The sequence below is a fragment of the Elephantulus edwardii genome, unplaced genomic scaffold, assembly GCF_000299155.1.
Source record: "Elephantulus edwardii isolate Elephantulus edwardi_28Jun2011 unplaced genomic scaffold, EleEdw1.0 scaffold00009, whole genome shotgun sequence".
Taxonomy (NCBI): Eukaryota; Metazoa; Chordata; class Mammalia; order Macroscelidea; family Macroscelididae; genus Elephantulus; species Elephantulus edwardii.
In genome coordinates this window covers 7030678-7039269 of record NW_006399759.1, presented here as the reverse complement: position 1 = coordinate 7039269, position 8592 = coordinate 7030678, and the positions used below count along the sequence as shown (strand labels likewise).

The 8592-nt window shown below is 43.6% G+C and overlaps 1 protein-coding gene and 1 pseudogene across 1 annotated transcript in view; one reads left to right on the top strand and one right to left on the bottom strand.

Annotated features, from left to right (window-relative positions):
* Positions 1 to 8592, bottom strand: part of CIB4 (calcium and integrin binding family member 4) — a 134480-nt gene that overhangs the window by 88168 nt on the left and 37720 nt on the right. The window lies entirely within an intron of this gene.
* Positions 8 to 946, top strand: LOC102870452 (annotated as a pseudogene).

The following is an 8592-nucleotide window of genomic DNA, read 5'->3' as shown; positions in this document are numbered from 1 at the left end:
AACAATAGGGAATTCTTGTAAAGCCTGTGGCTACAGAGGCATGCTTGACACACATCATAAACTTTGCACTTTCATTCTCAAAAACCCACCTGAGAATAGTGACAGTGGCACAGCGAAGAAAGAAAAGGAAAAGAAAACCAGAAAGGGCAAGGACAAGGAGAACGGCTCTGTGTCCAGCAGAGAGATGCCACCACCTCCACCTCCACATGACATCAGCCCTCCTCCCCATGCTCTGGAAGAAGAGGAAGATGATGACTGGGGAGAGGATACAACAGAGGAAGCCCAGAGGCGCAGAATGGATGAAATCAGTGACCATGCGAAAGTTCTGAGCCTTAGTGATGATTTGGAGCAGACCGTTGAAGAACGAGTCAACATTTTGTTTGATTTTGTTAAGAAAAAGAAAGAAGAGGGAATTATTGATTCATCTGACAAAGAGATTGTTGCTGAAGCAGAAAGGCTGGATGTGAAAGCTATGGGCCCTCTTGTTTTGACTGAAGTTCTTTTTAATGAGTAGATAAGAGAACAAATCAAGAAATACAGACGCCATTTTTTACGATTTTGTCACAACAACAAAAAAGCTTAGCGGTACCTTCTCCATGGTTTAGAGTGTGTGGTAGCAATGCATCAGGCGCAGCTCCTCTCCAAGATCCCGCACATCCTGAAGGAGATGTATGACGCAGACCTTCTGGAAGAGGAAGTCATCATCAGCTGGTCGGAGAAGGCCTCCAAGAAGTATGTCTCAAAAGAACTTGCCAAGGAGATCCGTGTGAAAGCAGAACCATTTATAAAATGGTTGAAGGAGGCAGAGGAGGAATCTTCTGGTGGCGAAGAGGAAGATGAAGATGAAAATATTGAGGTGGTATATTCGAAGACTGCCAGTGTACCTAAAGTTGAAACTGTGAAGTCTGACAACAAGGATGATGACATTGATATTAATGCCATTTAAAGTGGTGGATGCAACCTTGCTTCACAGTATAATGCTGCAAAATTTCCTGAATTATCAGCCAGAAGTGCAACATGTATGTGCAAAAGCTGCAACGGCTTAACATCATGCTACACTTAATTCTAAAAATGTCCTACTGTGAGTGGTCTGGAAGTAGAGGTCTTCATGCGACATCTGGAGTCCATACACGTTTGTGAGCAGATGTAGTTTGCTTATTTATAGCATGTTTCTTTCTGAAAACCTAGCGGTGGACACATTGGATCACATTTATATAGTTACACAAAAATAAAGATTTGTTTTGGTCATTGAAAAAAAAAAGATGTTTTCTCAATTGCTTTTTATTAGAGAACTACTGGAGGATGCATTCCACTAAAATGAAGGGAGTACCCAGACTCTCAAAGGCAGAAAACAGGAGATCAAAAGAGGGGGATGGTTGTGAAGGAAGACCCTGTGTGACAAGTGACAGCAGGCTCAGAGGGCGATGTGTCCACATTAGAGTACCTGGAAGGCTCCAAAAGAATTTCACCAAAAAAGAAATGCATCAAAAACTCCCTTCCGGATGACCTTTAAAGGAGAGTTAGAGAACTGGCAGAGATTTGGTGTCAACTTAATGGTAAGTACATAAAAAAATGAGCAAAACAACTCTTACATCCAGAAAAAAGGAGGGAGAAATCAGAAAAGAAAGGTCATCAGAGCTTCCGAAACGCGTCAGCTTTGGATAGTACACGCAGTCATAACATAAGCACTGAATATTGATCTAATGGAAATGATAATATAACTACATTGAGAGGATGGGGTGGGGGAAACATTAAATCATGTCTGGCTTGCTGTTAGTTGTTGTCGTTGTGTCAATTCTGCAGTAGAACTGCCCCAGTGGGTTCAAATCACCAAACTTGAGGTTCGTAGCCAAGCACAAATTGTCTCTAGGGGGAAACAAAAGACTTAACTATCAAGACATAGTAACACGAATGAGCTCCTTATCACCATGGAAGCAAACACCCGAAGAATGTGCTAAGAGCCGAAAATGGATGTCCAGAGAAGGAGATCCCTGGGTGGCACAGTTTGCATGTGTGTTAAGTGTCAACCAAAACGTTAGCTGTTCAAACCCACTAGCCACTCCATGCGTGAATGGCCAACAGGGCTTGAGTTTCCTAAAATAGAAGCTGCTAGTTTTTGCCGTCTGGTAGCCTAGTGGTAATGAGTTTCACTGCCAACCCAAAGGCACATGGTGTAAATCTACCAGCTGCTTTGCAGGAGGGAAATGGGCAATCACCTCCTGTGCAACTTACAATCTCTGAAAACCTATTGAAAGGTCAGCTGTGAAACTTGATAACACATAACAACAGTGTTAAGGAAGAAAGGCCTGGCAATCTGCTTCCGTAAAGATTATAGCCACACACACCGCCAAAGAAAAACAAACCAAAAACCCAACCCTATGATACCTTTTAGTTCCATAGCACATAAGACTTAACAGCAACAGGGTTGTTCTGTGGCTCTTGTTGTTGTGAGGTGCTGTCAAGTCCACTAAGACTCATAGTGGCTCCATGAGCAGCACACGGAAACATTGCCCAATCCTGTGCTGTCCTCATGATCTCCTCTGGGCGGAAGTCCATTGCACAGTCACCCTGTTAATCCATATCACAAGCATCTTCCCCTCCTTCACTGACCGTCCACCTTTCCAAGTATGGTCATGCCCCCTTCCAACAACTGGTCCCTGCTGATAATATGCTCAAAGTATGTGAGACAAAGTCTCTCTTCCCATCCTTGCCTCAAAGGAGCACCCCGACGGTACTTCCTCCAAGACAGATTAGTATGTTCCTTCGGTAGTCCATAGTATTCTCTGACCAACAATTAAAAAACAGCCGTTTTCTCCAGCCTTCCTTACTCATTGTCCAACTTTCATGTGCATATAAAGCATTCGAAAATATCATGGCTTGGATCAGGTGCACCTTGGTCTTTAAACTGACATCTTTGTTCTGTAGCACTTTGGAAAGGTCCTTGACAACAGCTTTTCCCAATACAACATGTTTTGATTTGACTGCTGTTACTATAGGCATTGGTTGTGGACCCAAAGTAAATGAAATAATTGAGAACTTCAATCTTCTCCATTTATCTCGATGTTGCCTATTAGTTAAGTAGTGAAGGGTTTTGCTTTCTTGCTGTTTGGATGTAATTCATATTGGAGGCTATAGTCTCTGACCTTCTGCCACAAACGTTTCAAGTCTTTTGTATTTTCTCCAAAAAAGACTGTCATCTGCATACCACAGGTTATTGATGACTCCTTCCAATCCTAATGTCGCATTCTTTTCATATAGTCTAGCTTCTTGAATTATTTGTCTAGCATAGAGATTGAATAGGTATGGAGAAAGGATACAACCATGATGCACACTTTCCTGATTTTAAGCCACGCAGTGTTCCCTGGTTTTGTTTTTTGGTCAGAGAAGGAGAAATGAGGTAACGTTTTTTTTTTAGGTAACTCTTGCAGGACAGTTTGACTCTGTATTCGTTCACGTACGATTTTTATTTAATACTAATGAAGAAGATAGTTAAAAGAACATATTCTCCCAGCCTTCTTATCTTGATGGCTTTTTGAAGGAATGAATAAATATCAGGACTTCTCATTATTTATTCATCTCAGGACTTTTCATCACTGTTAGTTTCTGGGATGAGTTCTTTGCAAACCCAAGCAGACAGACTTGTACCTATAACTAGGTGTGAAAAAACCCCCACTCAAGTAGAAACTGAGGAGTTGAAACTTTGGGAGCCAGACCTGGAGTGTCTCTTTACACCCTGAGCAGGCTTTCACACTTCTCTGGACTTTGCCAGAGTAGAAGCTGGGATAAATGTAGGAAGAAGCCAGACTCTGGAAAGACACTGCAGGCAGGAATCCTCGAAGGGGAGGTGGAGAAGAGGCACAACGTGAGACTATAACCATCAGGTCTTCCCTCAGGCCCTGCTGCCTGGCCATCTGGGGTGCACACTGAGACAGTTCTCAGCCCGGATGTAAGAAACCTGGGTCACACCATGCCACACTCATCCGTGTTTACATAAAGCAAGATAATTATTTACAAGAACAGAAACACTGAGCTAATTCATATTCAAATACACCAAATAGAACAACAGGCACAAAGAAAACAGACTTCTAGAAGGCAAGGGGCACCGTGTCCCAGCCCAGCGCGGCATCTCGGTCCGTAGTGTCCCCCTCCCCCTGCCACTTACTCTCAGCAGACCCTCCTCAGTATTAACAAGCCCATTTATTCTACATGTAAATCCAAGTTAAGAAAACAAAGCTTTCTTCCCAGACCACTCAGGCCCCCAAGCCAAGTTATATCAGTACCCAGAGCTCCCTGGGGCCTAGTTCTCAAAGGTTTTTTTCCAAAGAAGCGTTCTGGGCAGTGTGAGTCATGCATCTCCCGTCACTGGGGCCACAGCAAAGAGAGGGACACCCCAGCCCCACCTCCCTTGTTCATTTTGGGAAACAAGCTTTCCGCTTCACCCAGAATTGGAGAGACACAGAGGGAACCTTTTGTACTAGGTCTCAGTCCCCTGAAGCCAGCCTGAGAAAGAGTGATGGTCAGTGGCAACATTCTTCACAATCAGTGACCAAGGCAGAAAGTATGAACCAAAAGAAGTGTGTGTGGAAACTGCTGTCTTTCTGCCGAGACCAAGTCTTCCTTCCATTTTTGTCCCAAAAGTAACATTTTTAAAATACGAAATGATGGTGATTGTACACGATATTTTTGTTCGATGTCCTTACTTGGCAAAATTGAAAGCTGGCATCTCTAGTCCCTTCTCAAAAAATTGTTTTTGGACATTTTATTGGCCTATGAAAGTCCGAGACACCGTGTGACAGATGACACAAAAGAGAATAATAAGGCGACCAGGCTTAGGAACACAAACTCCAACTACGAGGAAGCCATTAGTGCGCTCAGCTCAAGCTCTCTCTGACAGGTAAGTGTGTGCTAGAACATCTGTCAGTTGGCTGATGCGTCATCTTCTTGGTTGCCTTCAGTAATGGAGAGCTCATTACCTTAGGAGAGCTTTGTTTTCTCAGAGCACAACTAATGATTAGAAAGTGTTTTCTTGTGTCATCCTAAGATCTGCACCCTTGAGAACACACAGGGTGAGGTGTTCCCACTCACAGTCCCCTTTGATAGTGGTCGGCTTTTTCCTTTGCTCTTTTTGTCCCCATCCCATCTCGAGGTATTCCTATTGAGGAATGACTTGCCAGTTATAACATCGTGAGCAAGTGAATCCAAACCCAGCTCTTCAGCCCTGGCAGGACACCCTGTCCTCTGGCTATCTGGATGTGGCATTGGTTGTTGTCATTTGTTGTTAGGTGCCATCGGTTTGGGTATGGCCCATAGTGACCCTATGAACAACAGATCTGAACCCTGTTCTATCCTGCACCATCCTCACACATCCTGACACAGGGGAGCCCTTTGCACAGCAGTAACTGTGTCAACCCACCTGGTTAAGGGTTTTCCTCTCCTTCACTGACCCTCGCCTTTCCAAGCATGATGTCCCTCTCCAAGGAATGGCCTTTCCTAAGCAATATGCCTGAAGTGTGTGAGAAGGACTTTTATCATCTTTGCCCTCCAAGGAGTAGTCTGGCTGCACTTTTCCCAAGATTTGTTTCTTCTTTTGGCAATCCATAGGACATTCAGTACCATCATCACAGCTCCACCACTATTGTTCGAAGGCATCAATTCTTCTGTTATCCTTATTCATTGTCCATCTCTCAGATACATAGGAAGTGATCAGAAAGACTATGGCCTGAATCAGGTGCACCTTAGGCCTCAAACTGACATCATTGCTTCTCAATAATTTAGAGAGGTTCCTGACCGCAGACTTTCCCAGTTCAATGTTGCTGTTGCTATTATGTGCCTTCAAGTCATCTGAGGCTCATAGCAACCCTTTGTACAATAGTTCTGAACCCTGCCCTCTCCTGAACTAGTCTCACTGTCTCTGACATACCCACCCCTTTAACCACAGTTACTGTGTCAATCCATCTCATCCGGGGGCTTCTTCTCCTGCACTGTCCATTCACCCTTCCAAACCTGATGTCCTTCTCTAAGGATCAGTCCCTCCTCACCATGTGCTCAAAGTATGTGAGATGGTACTTCAAAATTCTTGTCTCTCAGGAGAAGCTTGGTTTCACCCTTTCCAAAACAGACCTGTTTGCTCTCTTGATGGTCAATGGTATTTTCAAGACTGTTCTTCAGCACCATAACTCAAAGGTACCAATTCTTCTTCTGTCATCCTTCATCATTTTCCAGCTCTCTGATGGCCAACTGATGGGAATAGATCTATATTTGTTCCCATCCCAAGGAAGGGTGATCCAACAGAGTGTGGAAACTATAGAACAATATCATTAATTTCACAAGCAAGCAAGATTCTACTGAAGATTATCCAAAAATGACTGGAACCGCACATCAGCAGAGAACTGCCAGAAGTCCAGGCTGGGTTTAGAAGGGGTCGTGGTACTGGGGATATTGTAGCTGATGTTAAATGGATCTTAGCTGAAAGCAGGGAATACCAGAGGAATGTCTATCTGTGTTTCATTGACTATGCAAAGGCATTTGACTGTGTGGATCATAACAAACTGTGGCTGACTCTGAGAAGAATGGGAATACCAGAACCCTTGATCGTTCTAATGTGAAACCTATACTTGGACCAGGAGGCAGTCATCAGAACAGAGCAAGGGAACACTGCATGGTTCAAAATTGGGAAGGGCGTACACCAGGGATGTGTCCTATCTCCATACCTTTTCAACCTATATGCAGAAGAGAGGAGAAATGTGGGGTCAAGATTGGTGGAAGATCTATTAACAATCTGCATTATGCTTACTGCTTACTGAAACTGAGGAGGACCTCATGCACTTGCTTCAGAGGGTCAAGGACTGCAGCCTCCAATATGGATTGAGGCCCAATGTTAAGAAGACAAAGATTCTCACCACTGGGCCAATTGGCAGCATCAGGATGGATGGTGAAGAGATTGAGATTGTTCACAGCTTTAGTTTGCTTGGCTCCACAGTCAACACTCTCGGCACCAGTAGCTAGGAAATTAAAAGGTGTATTGCCATGGGAAAGTCTGCTGTAAGGGACCTCTCCAAAGTACTGAAGAGCAATGGTGTCTCTCTGGAGACTAAGGTGTGTCTGATAAAGGCCATGGTCTTTGCTATCACTTGTTAGGCATCAGAGAGTTGGGCGATGACTAAGGAGGATAGAAGAATTGATGTCTTTGAGCTGTGGTGCTGGAGAAGAGTATTGAGAGTACCATGGACTGCTAGGAAAACAAACAGATTCATGCTGGAAAGGGTTAGACCGGGCGGCTCTTTGGAGGCAAGGATTCTGAGGCTTCGTCTAACATACTTTGGACATGTTGTACGGAGAGACCGGTCCTTAGAGAGGGACATCATGCTTGGGAGGGTGGAGGGACAGCGCAGGAGGGGAAGGCCCTCTATGAGGTGGATTGATTCAGTGACTGGGATAATCAGGATGGGAGTGTCAGAGACAGTGTGATTGGCACAGGACAGAGCAGAGTTTAGGGCTGTTGTACATAGGGTCACTGTGAGTCGCAAGCGACTCGACGGCACATAAAAACAACAACAACAACTGATGCATATTCCCAGTGCAATATTTCTCCTGATTTCCTGACTGCTGCTGTTAAGTGTGTTGATTGTGGAGCCAAGTAAGATGAAATCATTGACAACTTCAATCTCCTCCATCTATCATGACGTTGCTTATCAATCCAGTGGTAAAAATTGTGTTTTCTTGACGTTGAGATGCAATCCTTAATGAAGGCTGTTTCTTTCATTTTCTACAACAAATACTTCAAGTCCTCCTCACTTTGAACAAGCAAGGTTATGTCATCTGCATAATGAAGGTTATTCATGAGTTTTCCTCCAATCTTGATGTCACATTCTTCTACATAGAGTCCAGCTTCTTGAAGAATTTGCTCAGCATACAAATTGAATAGGTACGGGGAGAACCTATAACCTTGACACATTCCTTTCTTAATTTTGAACCAGGTAGTGTTCTCTTGCTCTGTTTGCACAACAACCTCTTTCGCATGAGCACCATTAAGTGCTCTGGTATTGCCATTCTTTGCAATGCCAGCTGTAACTTGTTATGATTCACACAGTAAAATGCCTTTGAATAGTCAATAAAGCATAAGTAGACATTCTTCTGGTATTCTTTGCTTTCAGCCAGGATCCATCTGACATCAGCAATGATATTCCTGTTGCCATGGCCTCTTCTAAATCCTGCTTCAACTTCTGCCAGATTTCTATGTACTGTTCTAGCTGTTTTTTAATGATCTGCAGCAATAGTTTGCTTGCATGTGATAGAAATGATATTGTTCAATAGTTTTTGCATTTCTTTGAGCCATCTTTCTTGGGAATGGAAAAAGTATGGGTCTCTTCCAGTCAAACAAATAACTTTCCTTCAAATTTCCTGACATGGATAGATGAGCACACCAGGACTGTATCTGATAATTGAAACATGTTAATAGGTATTTCATCAATTCTTAGGGCCTTATTTTTGCCAGTGACTTCAGTGCACCTTCAACTTCTTCCTTCATTTCCATTGGCTCTTGCTTATAGGGCTGTGTTATGTGCCACTGAGTCACTTGCAACTCATCGCAAC